We start from the raw sequence: 19615 nt of genomic DNA on the forward strand, positions 1-19615 counted from the left end.
CAAGACAGGAAGGAAAAGCAGCATCCATTGAATCTGCAAAGGGCTCTAGAAAGAGCCAATTGAAAATCCCACAAAGAATTTTAACTGGAGCACAGTTCATTCACATACATTGACAGGGTTTGTCATCACGTTGGACATGTCTTAATTTTAAAGCTTATGGGAAGTAGCAATCATTTAGCAAATAATTTCTTACAGCAGATTTTTTTTAGTTCACTGTGCACTCAGGTATGTTCTCTTGAAGATTTATCACCCCTTCCTGGTGCCAGTCAATCACCTGCCTGTGTTATAGGCATTTTCCAGGTATAGATAATATTTACATTTGGCATTTTTTTTCTTTTTATCTGCTCCTGCTTATAGCAAGAATGGAAAGAACAAAACCTGATCTCACTGGAAATGAAGATTTAATTTTTGAATATTAATGTATGATTTCATAAGTAAAAGCAAAGTAACATTTTCAGGAATTCACAATAGCAATGCAAATAATTTAAATGTGTTATCATCTGCCCTGGCATTGAAAACAGTATTTGCACACAGAAAGAAAAAGAGCCTGACTAATACAAAACCCTACATGAAAGCCCATAAATATATATTTGAAAATTCAGAGTAAGGTGATTATGCGCAAAATAAACCAGCATGGCATAAGTTCAACAGCTTGATCAAGCATTGTTGAAAAATAATGTTGCAAAAAAGTTAAAAATTACGATTAATATATCTGAACTCAAAAGCCTCACACGACAATTTGTCCCACAAGGAAAGTGTCAACCTCTCCTACTCAGTCATGTCAAACAGGATGCACACCCAGCAGCCCTCAAGGTACACTTTCAGAGACAGTTGTCTGCTTCAGTTTTGGCACCTTCTATTTCACAAGTTTGCTGCTTCTTTCCTCTATTTTTAGCAGTTTGTGAATGAAGAAAACTGGCTTAGTAGCCCAATTCATAGCTATTTAGGAAGGCATCCTTAACAGCATTTAAATTAAAAATTTTTCATACTATTGCTAGCTGTTTGTTCCTATGAAATCTTCCCTGATTTGTTCTATTCCTTCTCATTAGAGCAATTATTAGAGCAGCAGGCAGTGGTGGATCAAATTTATTACTGACATACTCTAACCCAACACTGCAGCAATGCCTTTGCTAACAGCTTTACTTTGTTAAGCAAAAGCTTCTGCTTGAGCACCTGGCTGGCACTCAGCCTCCCCAGTGTCCAGCTGGTAATGCTCAAAAGGCACAGCTGGCAAAGGCAGAACCTCTGCACAGAGGGGCTGGAGCTGTGGCTCTGTGCCAATCTCACCGAGTTCACCAGGGCCAAGCACTGCTCCTGCACCTGGGTCAGGGCAACCCAGCACAAACCCAGTCTGGGCTGAGAATGGATCAGGACCAACCCTGGGGAGAAGGATTTGGGGTGTTGGTGGTGAGAGGCTCAACCTGCCCTGGCCATGGGCACTGACCCCAGAAACCCCCCCTGTGCTGGGCTGAGCCCCCAGCGTGGGCAGCAGGGCAGGGGGGGATTCTGCCCCTCTGCCCCACTCAGGTGAGACCCCACCTGCAGAGCTGCCCCAGCCCTGGGGAACAGCAGCAGGAGGACGTGGAGCTGCTGGAGCCAGCCCAGAGGAACCACGGAGATGCTCCAAGGGCTGGAGCCCCTCTGCTCTGGGGACAGGCTGGGAGAGCTGGGGGGGCTCAGCTGGAGAAGAGAAGGATCCAGGGAGAGCTGAGAGCCCCTTGCAGGGCCTAAAGGGGCTCCAGGAGAGCTGGAGAGGGACTGGGGACAAGGCATGGAGGGACAGGACACAGGGAATGGCTTCGACTGCCAGAGGGCAGGACTGGATGGGATATTGGGCAGGAATTGTTCCCTGGGAGGGTGGGCAGGCTGGCACAGGGTGCCCAGAGCAGCTGTGGCTGCCCCTGGATCCCTGGCAGTGTCCAGTGCCAGGTTGGACAGGGATTGGAGCAGCCTGGGACGGTGGGGGCAGTGTCCCTAGCCAGGGGTGTGGAACAATATGATGTTTTAAGATCCCTTCCAACCATTCCATGATTCCAAATTTTTCCAATGGTAAGAAGTCTTTTAAAACAAAAGGCAATTCAAGACTCTCCTAGAATCTTTGTGCTCTGCAAATACTTATTTAATTGTAATTATTTCTTTGATGATATTTATATCAACTACCATGCTGTAGTTAGGCCTGAGAGATTCTAAGCTTTTTATCACAAGGGGATATGAATGTCTCCATGATGTTTTACTTTAGATGCTTTCAATATCATAGAGTATTTCTGAGTGGTGTGAGCTATAACCTATTTTCTCCACCCTTAGCATCCCTTCTCTCTGCAGTTCTCAGGATCAGCTGCTGCTAAACTTCTATTCATGCCACATTTCCAGCCTCAGTGAAGAACAGTAACTGCTGAGTAACTTCAGATGCTTGGCTGGTCCCACAGACAAACAGACCTGTCACAGCGTCTCTGAGAGTGAGGAGTAAGCACTCTGTTGTAAGTACTTTGGGATAGAAGTAGACATTGAGAAAAACTCCAGGAAAAACTCTGATCACATTGTGATCATGTGCATGATCTTCTTCCAGGCCACATGAAAAATTTTACAATTCTTGCACTCAGACATTTTCAAAGCCATAACTAGAGAAGATATGAAGTACAATGTCCAGAGACGAGTTAACACTTGGAGCAAAAGGTTTTTAGAGACATCAACTTGAACAGCCAAAACTAATTGTGAAATAATTTTTAGGAATGTTTTAAGAAATAACACTTGAGGTTTGATTGTGATCTGCTTAATTTCTTGGGTTTTCCCTGTTAACTGTAACATCAGGCTAACTTTTGAGAAAAATGTGGTAGAAAACCTTTGTGAAATGGTTTGGTTTCATAGCATAGATGACAACTTTAAGCTAGGAACTTTTGGCAAAGCTAAACAACACAGACCACGCCAGGTTGTCCCAAGAGCTCGTTTACTGCTGTGAACTGACTTAAAGCATACACTTCTATCAGAGTTTTTATTTCAGAAATGTTTCTGAAAGAGCTTTTCCTTGATGTGCACCCTTCTGTGGTGTTTATAACCCCACATACTCATCCCACCTCCCAAGGCTCCCTGGATACATGTAGCACCTGCTCCTGTGAGCCACAGAGCAGACACCACAGAGCCCACATTGATGTGATTTGCATCCTGCAAACCTGTTTCCTCAGCTTCCTGCCTGCTGAACAACGCCTTTCTTGTTGCTCTTTTGTCATTCTAAGTGTCCCTGGTATGACAGGGCAACATATTCATCTCCCTTTCAATGAAAGTACTGTTTTTCTATTAAACATTGTGTCCTTTGAATATAAATGGAAAATTTTCTTCTTTAAACACTCAGATTAAAAACAAAAAAAAAAAAACCAGAGTGGAGTCACATTCAAACCTGTAATGTATAAAAAGCTCCCAAGCACTGGCGGTTTGATGAGTTTCTCCTTCACTGCCTCACACTGCTGGTGTCCCTAAAGCAGAGTTCTGCCACCCCGTATGCAAGAGCCAACCGAGTCAGGACACTGGGCTTTATCACCATTCTGCAGAACAAGGTGCCAGGCCCCTCACAAAGTTGGCACACCTAGGAAAGAAGCATAGGCTTGTATACAAAAAGGTAGCACAGAAAAATGAAACAGAAATGTGTGATTGGTCACTCACGCTTCCATCACGTAATTCTTAATGTGCATCTGATGTCTTAATCCAGCTCATTACACCCTCATTCACACAGACAAATTTCCCTGAGGGGCTGTTTTTTAGTATTATAATAATCTAAGGTAACTTTAGGCTGTATTTTCATCCTATCAGCTACCACCAAGTTAATATTTAACCTTACACTTGATTAGTTTCTGCATGAATCTGTTTGAACAATTGTCAACAAAACAGGGATTTCTGGTGGTGTGCTCCTGGGGGCTCCATTGCTCTGCATGCTGTTCTCATAGTGTCTAGTTGCTGCGAACTTCCTGTGACTTTTTAAAACTTCATCTGACATCACCACTGCAAGAATCCACACAGAACCCATCCATTTTAAGCTTCTTATGCAACCAGTCCAGTCTTGGCTGCAAGACTTGCACGTGGCATGGACTGAGTGGGTCCCTTCCCATCCAGGATATCCCAGGGATCGATGGGATCTATGGAATCTATGATTCCCCATATCCAAACATACCTGTGACATCAGCTCTTGCTGCCTGCAGAGCACACCTGAAGTAGCTGGGTTAGATCCAGGTGACAACATTGTTGGCTTAGCTGGATGCACTGACCTTACCAAGTATGAAGAAATAAAGACCCTTTTACCCCAAGCTGAAGTCTTCAGTAAAGGACAGACTGAGCACTACAACAAGCATAGAGCAAAGATCAAAGAGGCCAGGAAAGCACTGAAAGAGCACTAGCTCTGAAAAATGTGCAGTTTTAGATGTGGTAACTTGGGAGTTAAACACTTGTGAGATGTTGGAGCTCTTTCCGAACAGCCCTTTGAGGAATAGATCTCTTTTGTCCCACCACAACCAGCTGTCACTCAGATGGAACACAGGGACAGTCACACAGGTCAGGGGAAAATCCACCCTCGAGTTTTGTGTCTCTCAGTTGGCTGAGCTCCACACACCAGGGGAGGCTGGCCCTAGTTCCAGGTATCAGTGGACACATTAAAAACCAGCTGCTGGACTGAAGGCGTCCCAGAAGATGTATTCCCATACTTTCATATAAATTAAGAAAGAGATGTTTAGCATATCAATATGCATTGCTTCTTAAAACGAAAGGAGGTTATTTAACAAAAATCATAAGAATTCACTTGAAAAAAGAAAAGCTATTTAACTGTAAATTCTAAAACAGCACATAATCATTCCACAAAACTACACTTATCATAGAAATATTTGCATTTTACCTGGAGAAGAAAGTTTGTTTTTGTTTTTTAATTTACTAAAAATAAATCTCAGGGGAAAAGAGAAACGTGAGCCAGTTTTTAGCACTTCTTTCTTCCTCAACAGCACAAATACAGCAATTTTAGTTACAAATATAGTGCTCACTGTCTCCTGTTTTTTCAATATATATGCATTGAGGAAGGTATAGTATTTTTATAGTCCCTCAAAGATTGTACCTTTTGAAACCTTCCCTTCCCTGCCCACCCCATATCAAAAACAAATCAATGATGGAGTCAGATAAAATACATCACACCTTAAAAAGGTGAAATACTAATTCTATAACGCTTTAATTTCTCAAATTCAGTGCTACAGGAATATCACCTTCTAGTATAATTTCAATAAATTAATGAATACTTACAGTTCACAGTTCATCTCATCATATTCTCTCAACAAATAGATATGGAAAGATATCGCTTATGCACTCAAGGTACTTCTAATCCTATTTGGAGACACGATGATCACAAAATCATAGAATCACGGGATGGTTTGGATTGGAAGGGCCCTTCAAGTCCATCCAGTTCCCAGGTGGGCAGGGTCACCTTCCACTAGACCAGATCGCTACAAGTCCTGTCCAGCATATTTACTGCACAGCATGCATTAAACACAACCTATTTATGAGAACTGAATTTCTCACAAGAAGCAGATGTTTGAGCAAGAAGGTTGTAACTTCACACTGAATAAATTATTTTTCTCTTTACATAGAAAGAGGCTCCTCCAGAAAGAGCCTCTGGGCAGGAAGCTCATCTCCTTCCGTGAATGAAGTTGTTTGAAGTGTCTAATTTAAGAACCAACTACCTGTACTGCAAGAACTTTCAGATAAAGTATGGACGTACAGAAGCCATGGATGCTGGATTCTAGCAGCAGTGGTCCTGCTTGCTCTTCACAGTTGCTCACAGATGTTTGTTGTTCATAACTAATTACCTGTATACAGAACTCCAACAGAAAAACATTAAAAAGAGGAATTAAGCCAACTGTAGTAAAAAATAGTTGTTTTTGATTGCCATGGCAGACAATTCATAGATTGAATTTCTTATTCTGCCTCAAATACTGCATAATTGTTTCTAGAAAAATACCTAGGGATATCTTTGTGGTGTTAGAAGGGAATAGGTGGGGAGCTGGAACAAGGTAATTGTGCTCACTCCAGGGGAGCAGGGAAACAGGAGGAATCACTGACAGCAGCTCTGAACAAGAAGGTAGTTTTAATTCATTCCCATAAGAGGCCCATTCCATTTCCAAATGGTTTCCAGTTTGAATTAATCCAAAATTAGTTATGTTACAAACTTCTAAAGCAAGATACACCACCTCATTAAAACTTACACAATCCAATGTTCTTGCCAGCATGACAGGTACCAATTCAAAATAGGTAATTTTGCAATGGGGTTTAAAAAAAGAGAAAGATTTGTTAATTTTGATTCTCTAGAAATAAAGAGGTCTGGAACACTGATGAAAAAGAAACACATCATCTCACCATTCAAAGGAAGCAGGTGAGGTGCTGAAGTCTAGAAGCACTTCTGACATTTACTAGAGTCAAAGCTGACTCTCATTAACTCATTATCACTCACTACTTCTGGCAATGCCAAGAGATTTATTAAGGATTGAAACCTATTGCATTACTGAAAAAAGCTCATCCTTCAAAAAAAGGAGGTCTGAGATCAGTCCCATACACAACAACTCTTTTCATCACTTCAGTCAAGGGTGAGAATTGCCCTGCACTGCTCTGCACTGGGGCAACCTCACCTCCAGGGCTGGGGGTACCTTGGACACCACAAGATCAGAAGGACCCAGAGGTGTTGGAGAGTGTCCAAAGGAGGGACACGGAGCTGGGGAAGCTCTGAGGAGCAGCTGAGGGCACTTGGCTCGTTCAGCTGGAGCAGAGGAGACTGAGGGGAGACTCCTCGGGGGCTGCAGCTCCTCCCGAGGGGAGGCAGAGGGGCAGGGGCTGAGCTCTGCTCTGGGCCAGGGCCAGGAGCCCAGGAAGGGCTGGAGCTGTGCCAGGGCTTGGCATGGAGCTCAGGGAAAGGTTCTTCCCCCCGAGGGTGCTGGGCACTGCCCAGGCTCCCCAGGGAATGGTCCCGGCCCCAAGGCTGCCAGAGCTCCAGGAGCGTTTGGACAGCGCTCTCAGGGATGCTCAGGGTGGGATTGTTGGGGGGTCTCTGCAGGGACAGGGGCTGCACTGGGACCCTTGCGGGTCTCAACCAGCTCAGGAAATGCTGTGGCTCTGTGACTTAGGTACCCTGATAGCTGACATGGAGCCAGAGGCTTCACACAGGCTGCAGTGCCGAGGCAAACAAAGCCCTGGCACCCTGACTGTCTGCTGGCCACCAACCTGGAAACATCAGAGTCGCCAATAACACCGGCGTGTCCGCACAGGTCCGGAAGCCACAGACACCTGACAGGTACCTCCCCGGGCCCTGCAGGGGCTGTCAGGACTGGCTGACACCGGAGCCAGGAAACCGCAGCAACGCCCACACGGAGGAGAAAACCATGCAGTGGTGATAAAGAGACTGTGTGAAGTCTGTCACAGAGGTACCTGAAAACAAGCACATTGTTGGAGGTTAGGATTTCTCCTTTTGTTTTTCTTTTCCCAGTGAATTTTCTCCCATTTGTTGCCTGATGTTTAGTGACAATACTTTAGAGACAAAAGATGTGCTGGGGGGGGGAGGAGGGGAAGGGTGCAGTTTGCTACCATCCCTTAGCTGGGGGCATCCCTTAGCTCAGCATCCCTTTCTCTTGGGAAGGGCAGAGACACTGCGGGACTTTGGCTGGGGGTGAGGGGCTGGGCTGAGCTCCCCGCTCGCTGTCGGGACCGGGGGTGAACCCGTGTCACCTTGTGGCTGTGGGGAGAATTCGCTGCCATCGCCGAGTTCTGTCCCGCACTGCTTTCTCCTTACTGTGGGTGAGCTTCTGCTAGCAAGAGCAGCTGTTGAATTGGGACCTTTCCAACACCCGACCTCACTGGAAGGGACCCTGAGCCCTTCCCCCAGGAGGGAGCGTCTCCCGGCTGCCTGTGGCAGCTGCTTGTGTGCTTTCTTGGCAGACACCTGTCTTTCAAACCAAGACACACATTCAGGTCTGTCCAGCAGGATATCCTGTCTCCGATGGTGCCTGTAAAAAATGCTGAGGAAAGAGGCAGCACAGAATCCTCCCTCACAAGTTCCTCTGCTTCAACTGTCAGCCCCCAGAATAAGCCAAGCCTGTCATAATTTGTCCTTTGGTAAAGCTCAGAACATCTCTGAGGTACTTGCTCAGCCAGGTTTTTTTCCCTGTTTAACTTTCTGTAGGTGCAACATCCTTGAGCATCCCACGGATGCAGAGCCTATTCCCAGGATCCTCACCTCCTCCACCTGCGTTGAAGCCTCACTCACCTCCTCACAGCCTCATTGGTAACCCAGGCTCATGCAGCACAGGAAGAGACAGCAAACAATCAGTTCCTATTCAGCGGCTTTGTGCCACTTCAGATCCAGTATTTGCTTTAAATCATCTCTCCAGGCTGAAGAGTTCCAGCCTGCTCAGTCATTTGTGCAATGGCAGCTCTGCTCTGCTTTTGATTATCAAAAACATTTTTTGTTATTGTCAGCAGTCCCAGGCTCTCCCCACTTCCTACATATCTTCTCAAAGAATCAAAGAATTGTTGAGGCTGGAAAAGACATTTAAGACCATTAAGTCCAACCACCTACCCAGGACCATCACCATGTTCAACACTAACCCATGTCCTCAGGTGCCACATCCACAAAGTTTCTGACCACTTCCAGGGATAGAGACTCCACCTCTGCCCTGGACAGCCTGTGCCAGAGCCTTCCCTTCTGTGAGGAAATGTCTTGAAGACAAGAACAGAACTGCCTGCCATCTGTATCCTGAGCACAGGTGAACACTATCACAGCACCGTGTTCTCTGTCCTCTCTTTTTGTTCTTAATGTCTGATATTTTATAAGCTAATGCTCTGCAACGTCAAAAACTCCAATATTTTGCTTCTGAGTGGTGATGGCCAGCATAGCTTCTCATCTTGTAGAAAACCAGAAGAGTTCCCCCAGGCTTTACTTCTTTATGTTAACTATTCAGTCCTGCATGATGGCTTCCTGTAACTCCTCACATCTGCCCTACAGAACTGTGGATTATGTCACCTCCCTGCTCATCTATTTTTCAGATCATGAATATACTGACCCAGACCTCACCGTGAAGTTTAAAACTCACGGTGTGACTTATGCCACACCATGTCACCAGCATCACTTCCTATAATCTGGCAGAAATACGTCCTCACACAAGAGGGAGAATACAACATAAAACCTACCAGAAACAATTCAAATATCCTAATCTCCAATCAATTAATTACAAATTTCAGTGTGATTCTAACAGAAATTAATACATAGAGCCAATTGTGTGCTGGATCCCAGCACCTCTTAGAGCCAAGAAATTAGGATTCAATTAATATCATACTAGTGCAGAGCTGTAAGTGATACATGTATTCCAAGAACAAAATATGCACAATTCTGTTTTCCTAGTGGTCCATGAAAACTATGGGAATTTCAGACTTCAGTTCTAGAAGGGATTTCTCCCTGTATGAACCACACAATTTATTCCAAGAGGTAATCTGGTGGCCCCATGGTTCTCACCCTTCTCTACACTACACCAGGCACAGGCAGCATCTCAAACAAGCTTTCCTAGCTTAAAACCCTTGCTGACAATCTTGATGTGGAGCAAGAATAACAAAAACCATTATGTTTGGCACACCAAATCTACAGACTTGCTATCAGTGGCATTAAACATGGACCAGGAATTGCCTCTGTGGGCAAGGAGGGCTTATCATTAAGATGTGTGCTTATTGTGGGAGCTGGATAATGGTCCTGTTCCTCCCTGCCCTTTGCAGAACAACTCCTCACTGCTGTGACTGTGGAGCATCCAACAAAGGTTACAAGCATTTTCTGTTACAGCATAAGTATCTCTACCTTTGACTGGAGCTCCTTGACAGCTCACAGGCCTCCTTCCTCCTCCAAATACCCGATCCTATGCTTGGCAGTAATTTGGTCCTTGCCCTTAGAAGTAAATCCTTTGGCTTAAGACAGATATCTAACCTGTTTGTTTTACTTCTTGTTATAACTCCACTTTGTGATCTTCATGACAAAAGATGAAGTAGATCATTAGTAGATACATCAAATTAGCCTGGGGAAATTAGTCTGGGAAAAGGGAGGCTCAGGGAGGACATTGTGGCTCTCCACAACTCCCTGACAGGAGAGTGCAGCCAGGTGGGGATCAGGCTCTGTTCCCAGGGAACAAGGGACAGGAGGAGAGAAACAGCTTCAACTTGTTCCAGGGGAGGTTCATGTTGGATATTAGTGGGAAATCCTGCCTAGAAAGGGTTGTCAAGCCCTGACACAGGCTGCCCAATGCATTGATGGAATCAGCATCCCTGGAAAAGTCTGAAAAACATGTGAATGTGGTACTTGGGGACACAGACTTGATGATCTGAGGTCTTTTTCAGCCTCATCAATTCTGTGATTCTAGGAAATGCTAATGACAGAGTGGGTTGGAGATGTTACAGCACCGTGTGTACTGATGGTCAGGCCAGGCAGTATTCTAGTCTCCCAAAGCTTCACAAACTGACAATTTTTTCTTCAAGATGTCAAATCTTGAAGAAAAACATCTACTCCTTTATCAAAGCTCCCAAGCTGCACCCAGTGCAGATAAGCTTCATGCATTCAGAAAGAGAACAAAACATTGATATATAGACTTATAGACTAAAAGCTGCTGGTGAATTTATTCATCCTTGATGCCAAAGCAGAGATATTCCTATGAAACTGATCAAAAACATTCTATGAGCTCCATTGTCTTCTGAAGAGCTCTCAGTACATAGATTAAAAGAGCAAATCAAAGCAACTCCCTAGTTAAGCAAACTCCCAACCAGCCCACTAGTTCAAAGCCACAAGTCTGAACAAAAGGTCTGTTTTTTTCCTTGGAAAACATTAGCAATGTATGTCTGTAATAAATCACATGAGATGTAAAGACAATGACTCACTTCATTATCTTCAAAGTAGGAGAACAAAATATTCTGCTGAGACAAAAGTCCCTCAGAAATGCTGATACCCACTGCACTTTGCTCTCTGGTGGCAGCAAGGAACAATAAAACAATTCCAATAAACCTCCACAAAAAAAACCAGAACTGCAGAGATTACAGGATTTTAGTCTGGATTTCTGTGCTATATATGCTCATCTTACAGCTCCAAAAAGGCTCCCTTTGAGGAACAGTCCCACAAATAAAACCTAAAGTAGCAAAACTAAATATGTGCAGAGTTGAGGAGCAAACATGCCAACAGTAAAAGTTCTGGTGGCCAGAGGAAAGAAACCCAGTGGGACGTGGTAATCGTTTCTGTGGATGATCACAAGGATTAGTTCAATACATTCCAAAACTGACACTTCTACTACAAGCAATAAAAACCTCCAAAATCTTCGTAACTTGACATTATGCCATATCAGGAAATTGCTAATTTAATTTACCCAGAGCCCGTACTGCCCACAAGCCACATCCCTTCCTTCTTGAAGCTGCCTGAGTATTTATGTTGGACAGGTCTGTTTTATCTGCTCTATCAGACAGCCAGAGGTGACAGGAACCAATTTCTCCTAAAAGGGTCAAAAATCCTAACTCTAATCCAGGAAATAAGCATAGTTGATGAAAGCTCAGAAACACAATCATGATGCCACAGAGCCCATGCCCAATGATGCAGTGCTGTTGGTGAGGCATTCCTGTCAGGAGTCCCAGGGAATTACTTGGAATAACCTAGACCAAACGCTGAGATTTATTAATCCTGATGCACAATTAGTTCCAGAGTTACATGAGGACAAATATGCAGCAGTAAAATTCAAACTGCATGAAGCCACGGTGTGGCAAAGGACATTCCCAAATGAGGTTTTCTTTTCATTATCCCATCATCTAAAATCCACATTAGAATGCTAGGACGAACTATGAAGGCATGGAGAGCACTGAAGTTAGTAACAACTGATTCTTTTCAATTAAACATTTGCCACACAAGTTGTACAGAATCTCAGTCTTTACCATCTTGACTGTGTAATTGGCATACAAGAAACACTGAGGGGCTGGAGTGTATCCAGAGAAGGGAACAGAGCTTGAGAAGGGTCTGGAGCACCAGGAGCAGCTGGGGGAAGCTCATCCTGGAGAAAAGGAGGCTCAGGGGGGCCCTTCTGGCTCTGTACAACTCCCTGACAGGAGGAGGAAGCTGGGGGGGTTTTGGGATCTGCTCCCAGGAACAAGTGATAGGACAAGAGGAAGCTGTGCTAGGGAAGGTTTAGGTTGGACATCAGGAAGAATTTCTTCCCTGCAAGAGTGGTGAAGGGTTAGAACAGGCTGCCCAGGGCAGTGGTGGAGACACCAACCCTGGAAATGTTCAAAAAATGAGTTGACATGGCACTTGGAGATATGGTTTAGTGGGCATGGGGGGATTAGCTTAAAGGTTGGACTTGATGGTTGTGAAGGCCTTTTACAGTGCTAATGATTCTATGATAAGCAAATACCATCAATACTGGTTGCCAACAAACATCATCCCAGGTGTAGAGCTCCAGTAATCCCTTTTGCCAATGAGAAATGAATACCAGTGAGTGAAAGTGAAAAAAAAACCCAAAAACCGAAGTGTTTATTAATGAAGAAAAAACTCAAAAGGGTGCCTGCAAGGCACAGGAAAGGATTGTGAAAATGGTAGATATGGAAGTCTCAAAACCTTTACCCCCACCTTGCACCAGAGCGCTGGCTGGGAGGCAGAGATGGCAGCTGCCCCCTTCGTCTCAGGGAATGGGAAGAACAGGAACTCACGCAGCCACTCGAGTGGAATAGATGAGAACCTTTCTGGCATTAGTCTCTTCCTCACAGCAAGAAAAACTGGTGGTTTTTAGGTTCCTTTCTTGTGTTGGTTCAGCTTCTCTGAGATTGGTTTGGGGCAGCTCTCCACCAGCTCCCTGAACGGGCCAAAAAAAACCCCAAAATTGAAACAGTTCAAGGAAAAAAACTCCAAAAAAAAAAAGCTGCCAAGAGGATTCCTGGTACAGCATCCAGGCTAGGGAAAGGAAAAAAAATCCCTTCTTGCTTCAAGATGGCAAAAAACTAATCCAACAAAAGGAATAATGTAGAGTCCCAGTCCATGTTGCAGCCCAAGCACCCAGAGACAGTTTGAACCAAACCATGCAGGAGCCCAAGGCTCCCCACCTCAGGTCCATCTTAGAGCTACAGCAGCAGTTTTTGGGCACAGACAATTCAGGAATAAAGTATCATCATAAAATCACCCCACCACGATTACAGAAAAATCTGCCACTTTGTCTATGCGGACAAATCGGCAGCAGCTCAGACCCCGGGAGTTACCACAGCTATGCTGAGCATTCCTGAAAGAAAATATAACCCTGCAGTTGCTACCTTGGAAATTTTGTAGCAGAGCTGATTTAGAAAGCAAATAAATGATCTTTTCATGTGTATCTAAGTCATTAACTTAGAACCTTACTTCTGCATTCAGCATCTCTAGTTGCTGTTAGATAGAAATTAAAGCCATACCATGCAGATCACCTGGGTCACGGCACTGGGGAAGCTCATGTGGAAGCACAAAACTGAAGGAAGGAAAAACATTAAGGTCCATTAGTTGTAACAGCCAACAGAACAAGGTCCCCAAAATGATATTGTTAAATTGCATGAGGAAAACTGATTTAAGAACCTGCTGTAAAAGCCTTCATTACATCATTACTGAGGAAGGCAGAAAACTGTCAGAGCATTCCTCCTCTTGCTATACCTCCATCTCTCGTGCATATTCTAATTCTGAGGCCATAGTTCACCTCAACATTCAAATAATAGAGCTTTTATTTTTAAAAAGTCAACATTTGCAAAGATTTTACAAATATTTTATAATGCCATTTGTTTCCATGCTTAGTTATTTAACTGCAAAGGTGAAGTTATGGCAAAAGTTACTTCTTCCAGCTTCAGAAATTATTGAAATTGGGTCACTAGCAAAAACTTACATTTTAAAAAACACCCTGATACTAGTGTTACTGTAATAATTGCAAGCATTAGTTTCCATTAATGAGAAGAGCCTTGAAAACAGAAATAAGAATCATCATGACTTGTAAAGAGACTTTAAAAGGTACAGAAGAATTTGTACACCCAAAAATCCATAAACTCAAGAAGCACTGTGCTGTAAGTCTTTAAACCCTGACAGCTTTTCATTCTCCCCAGATACAGGATTCTGTCATTTGAAAAGAAATCTGGGACAACATTGTGGCCTTGGTTTCAGTTTATTATCAGATTTAGCTCTTCAAATAAACCAAACCTTGAAGTGTAGGTATCTTCTAATGAGCAGGGTAACACCTTAAAAAAATAAAGCAATGCAGAGGTGAAGATCTTTTCACTTTATTATAAAGAGAAATTATTTAGTCACATTGGCTTCCCCCCCCCCCCTTTTTACACACCACTGTTATTAAAAGCTGTTTTAGAGATTTATCTAATATCTAGGTAAGTAGCAAAGACACAAACAACAAATGCGTGAGCTTAACCTATAAAGTAGAGGGAAATGATTCTTTATTGCTCTCAGGCAGATACTGAGGCACTGTGATGTCAAAGGAGAGAGTCTGACTTTCTTCAGCAGCCCAGTGCTCACCTGGTTCGAACTGCATTGCACCTTTTCTCACACCACATCATCCAGGCAGTAGCAGCAACACCCACATCCACTGCCGAACTCTGACTGAAACACAAGAGGTCATGTTGGGACACAGCAGACCAATAGTACAGGACAATTAATTGGCATATAATTGTCATATAAGACAGGTTACAGTTACCCACATGACAGCCAGCTCAGCAAGCTGCAGAGGAAGGATGGGAAGGGCTGGTCAGCATCAACACTGGGATGTGACACCATCTGAAGGCCATGCTGGAGGTGCCTGGGGCCATTTGGAATTAGTCCGGGCCATAGCTGAGTGCTCACACATGACCAAGGTGGCTGATATGCCGCAGCTTCAGCTGGGGATGAATTTTCCCAAGGAGCTCCAGTGCTTTGCAGCATCTCCAACCTGTTCTTGTGAGGGATTTTTGAGAGATTGTGCTTGGCTTCTGTCACGGAATCTTATAAAATTTTGCCAGAGGAGGTTTAGACTGGATATTAGGGAAAGGTTCTTCCCCCAGCAGGTGGTCAGGCACTGCCCAGGCTCCCCAGGGAATGGTCACAGGCTGCTAGATCTCCAGGAGTATTTGGACAACAATCCCCAGGGGGAAGGATTGTTGACGTGCCAGGAGTTGAACTTGATGATTCTTTTGATCCCTTCCTACTCAGGCAATTCTATGAATCTATGCTGCTATGAAATAATATATTCAAATGATATTTATTTTGTAAACCATTTAAAGCAGATAAATCAATTAAGGCTTGGCCAGCCTTTGAATACAAATTCATGTCAGATGGAGCTGGTGCTGCCCAACTGACTTGAGAACTCTGAAGATTTTGGAACACGTAGTCCAGATATGGAATCCCTCACACACTGAGGCAAGGACTCTCAGCCTCCAGGAGTTCCACTGGGCATCCCAACCCACAGAAAGAGTCCTCAGCTGCAGACTTTACTACTCCAAGGAGGGCTAACCCCACTGGCAGCCCTGGCAGGGCTCCACCATAGCCCAGTCAAATCCGACCTATGGTCATGCTCACCCTCCCTGGTGGGCTCTGACCTGCTGCCCACCACAGCCACTCTGAAATGTGAGGGGGCCCAGCCTGCACAGTGGTCAGTGATTCATCCCTGGAGCCAGCCAAAGCTCAGGCCAATCGAAGGTCCCTGCTGGGGCCAGCAACTGTATAGGTGCTGAGGATATGTATCTCCTGCTTGCTCTAACACCTAGCAAGCTCATGACTGATGATTAGAATTTCTGAAGTTAACCCATTTGAGGGGCAAAACATAAATAGTTGTGCGAGCAGACATCCTTAAGACACCCCACCTATTCAGAAAAGTGTGCAGCATGTAAACACAAAGCATATTGCTGGAAACAGTAACAAAATATCCCAACCATCAGCAGTACCACTGGACAGCCACACACTGCCAGGCACAGCCACACACCAACCGGTACTGCCACGTGCACCCACCGGCACTGCCTCCTGCTGCTGCTGTTCCCCAGGGCTGGGGCAGCTCTGCAGGTGGGGTCTCACCTGAGCGGGGCAGAGGGGCAGAATCCCCCCCTGCCCTGCTGCCCACGCTGGGGGCTCAGCCCAGCACAGGGGGGGTTTCTGGGGTCAGTGCCCATGGCCAGGGCAGGTTGAGCCTCTCACCACCAACACCCCAAATCCTTCTCCCCAGGGTTGGTCCTGATCCATTCTTTGGGTCTGTGATTGGTATGCTTGATCTCAAGACTAACATTCTTGAATAACGTTATTGAAGTACACATCAGGCTCTTCAAAACTCCCTACTGCTAGTTCATACTACCACACAGAGTACCATAGTGAGTGGCAGGTTTTGTCAAACATTCAAATGTACTGAAAAAACAGGCGCTTTCCCTAAGCCGTTGGGGAAACAAAAAAAAAGTAAATTAATCAGTGTGTTTACTGTGCATTTCACTACTGCTTAATATCTTCCTGGAAAATGAGGACTGGAAAATGATGATAAATGTAATTAATATTGCCTAACTGTCAGTCTGACAAAGTGGTTTTCACACCAACAGCTCACTGGACAGATACAACTATATTACAAATTCATTTACAACCAGAATAAACCACATACAACCATAAGCTTCATAAAATAAGAGCTTGGAATAAAGATGACTCCTGGCAACCAGGAAAGCTTCTGGCTTGCTTCCTTATATTTTGTTGTTTTTCTGTTAAATCTTTTACCTATTGATAAATTTTAAAGGAGATGATTTCAGAAACTAGGTTAACAGATAGCGGCTGCTGCACAACAAACATTGAAGGGGGAACATATACAGAAGTCATTAATACATGAAGGAAAAGAGAAACCAAAGAAAGCATAAGGGAAAAATCAGCTTCAATAGCAGCTTATAATAATTGCACATTTAAATAGAATTAAAACTTTTCCACATCTATCCACAAATGATTAAGTGTGGCTGGTTTAATTAGAGCAGCTGAGTGGAGAGAAATGTGAACTGACATGTCCCTTGGCCAATGTGCTGCTGGCGGCAGTGCTGCTTCAGAGCTCACACAGCCACACCTGGCGTTTTCTGCATTGACCTCAGCAAATCCAGAAAAAGTTCTCCTACAAATCACTGGGAATGTAAATGGTGGTGATCTTTCTGCAGCACAACTAGAGACAAACATGCTCCAGGTGACATAATTCACCTCACAAGTGAAATGACAACAGAGGCAGAACAAGAACAGCAGTCACAGGTAACATCAGGGAAGGTGACTCCTGTGGGAGTGAAGTGGCAAGGGTGAGTCCATCCTTCTGCAAATAGCTAGAAGAGAATTCCAAAGAGGGCAAACTGCTCCAGACAGTGGATATTAGTCCTCCTCAGGGGAGGAAATGACACTTGGAACACAGACAAAAGCATCAAGGAGCAGGACACCAGGAAGATTGAGGAGAACACAGGAGAACACTAAGGAAAGAAAAAGCAGAGTTATCTAGAAGGATGCTGTCAGCAGAGCAATACAGGAGCCCTCAAGCCTGGGTGATGAACCCACAAACCCAAAGGTGAGGGATCAGAAAGCGTCAATAAGCAAAGCCTTGGAACAGAGCTGGGGCATGTGTTGAGAGAAGCAGGATAATGGAGAATAGAGGCTGAAAGCCTGTGGAGAGGAAGACACAGGAGAGTGAAAGTGGTGAGAAATCAGAGAACAACATGTGAAACCCTGAAGAAAGGAAGAAATCCAGACACTGAGGAGCCAAAGAAGGATGGCTGGAAGGTGCCAGGGCACCTTTCCAAAGCAGGATCATAGAATGAAGGAATGGTTTGGGCTGGAAGGCACCTTAAAGCCCATCCCATTCCACTCCCTGCCACGGGCAGGGACACCTTCCACTGTTTCAGGTTGCTCCAAGCCCCATCCAACCTGGCCTTGGACACTTCCACGGATGAGGCAGACACAGCTGCCCTGGGCACCCTGTGCAAGGGCCTCACCACTCTCACAGAGAATAATTTCTTCCCAATATCTCACCTAACCCTGCCATGTGGCAGTGGGAAGCCATTCCCCCTTGTACTAGCACACCAGGCCCTTGTTCAAAATCCTTCTCCAGCTCTCTTAGAGCCCCTTTAAGCACTGGAAGGAGCTTTGAGGTCTCCTCTTCTCCAGGCTGAACATCCCCAGCTACCCCTCACACTGCTTAATGGCGGGAGATCAGAGCAAGTGGCAGCTGCCTAGGCCGCTCCAGCACCCGCAGCGCCCCTGTTGCCCTGAGTTTAGCAGCCTGTGCAGGAGCAGACGAAAAACACTCAAAACACGCCGCACGCGGGCCAGCCGCCGCCATTTCACCCCCTGAGGGCTCGGGGGGCGGGGGCGGGCGGGGCCACATAAGACCCCGCCCGGTCCCGGCGTTCCCGGCCGCCATTTCAGAGCTGCGCCGTGGCAGCGGCTTCGGCCATCCGGGAGCGGCGTAACCGGGGTTTAAGGGCGCCGCTCTCCGGGGCTGTGCAGCGCTCACAGAGAAGTAGAGCTTGGGCCCGTAGGGGCTGCGGAGCCAGCACTGCCCACTACGACCGTGTCGGGGGTAGTGGCTCACGGCTGTGAACCGGGAGAGCGCCCCCGAGGTGGGGCGGCTCTTGGGGCCTCCCTGCTGCTCTCTGTGTGGCGTCTGCGCTGTTAGGGAGCTCTGTACCCATCCATCCATCCATCCATCCATCCATCCATCTGTAACCTGGAGTGCTCAGCTGAGGGCACTTGGCTCGTTCAGCTGGAGCAGAGGAGACTGAGGGGAGACTCCTCGGGGGCTGCAGCTCCTCCCGAGGGGAGGCAGAGGGGCAGGGGCTGAGCTCTGCTCTGGGCCAGGGCCAGGAGCCCAGGAAGGGCTGGAGCTGTGCCAGGGCTTGGCATGGAGCTCAGGGAAAGGTTCTTCCCCCCGAGGGTGCTGGGCACTGCCCAGGCTCCCCAGGGAATGGTCCCGGCCCCAAGGCTGCCAGAGCTCCAGGAGCGTTTGGACAGCGCTCTCAGGGATGCTCAGGGTGGGATTGTTGGGGTGGTCTCTGCAGGGACAGGGGCTGCACTGATCATCCTTGGGGACCCCTTCCAACTCGGGACATTGTGACTTTATCAATGTTTATTCACAGCCAGTTACAAACATTTGTCCTTGGTGCTGCTGCTTCCATCCCTCAGTTCCTGCTGTGTGTTTCCCTCCTGTGTCAGAACCACGTTCACCAAGGGCTTCCTGGGTCACCCTGTTTGCACTGAGCTTTTTTTATCTTTCAAGATATCCCAAGAAATGACATGACCAAACATACCCGTGGCATTAATGTTGCATCATCTTGAGATGATTTCAGACATGACACCTGGCTTTATGTTGCTGAAATTCTACATTATCATGAAACCTTCAGGCTGATGTTTTCATATTGAACTGAAACACTGTAACAGACCATTAATAGCAAAAAAAGGATAGTTCCTTTAAAAACTGACACTCTGTTTCAAACAACACCATTTAATTGCCAGTACATCATAAATAAGTGTTTATGGTGATAGATGAAATTATGAGATTGCGAATATGCCATCAAAAGATAAAGGCATCAATGCTCTGTGCAGTGTTGTGCTCATTAC

This window comes from Sturnus vulgaris, chromosome 26 (assembly GCF_052056855.1).
Source record: "Sturnus vulgaris isolate bStuVul1 chromosome 26, bStuVul1.hap1, whole genome shotgun sequence".
In the NCBI taxonomy this organism is placed as follows: Eukaryota; Metazoa; Chordata; class Aves; order Passeriformes; family Sturnidae; genus Sturnus; species Sturnus vulgaris.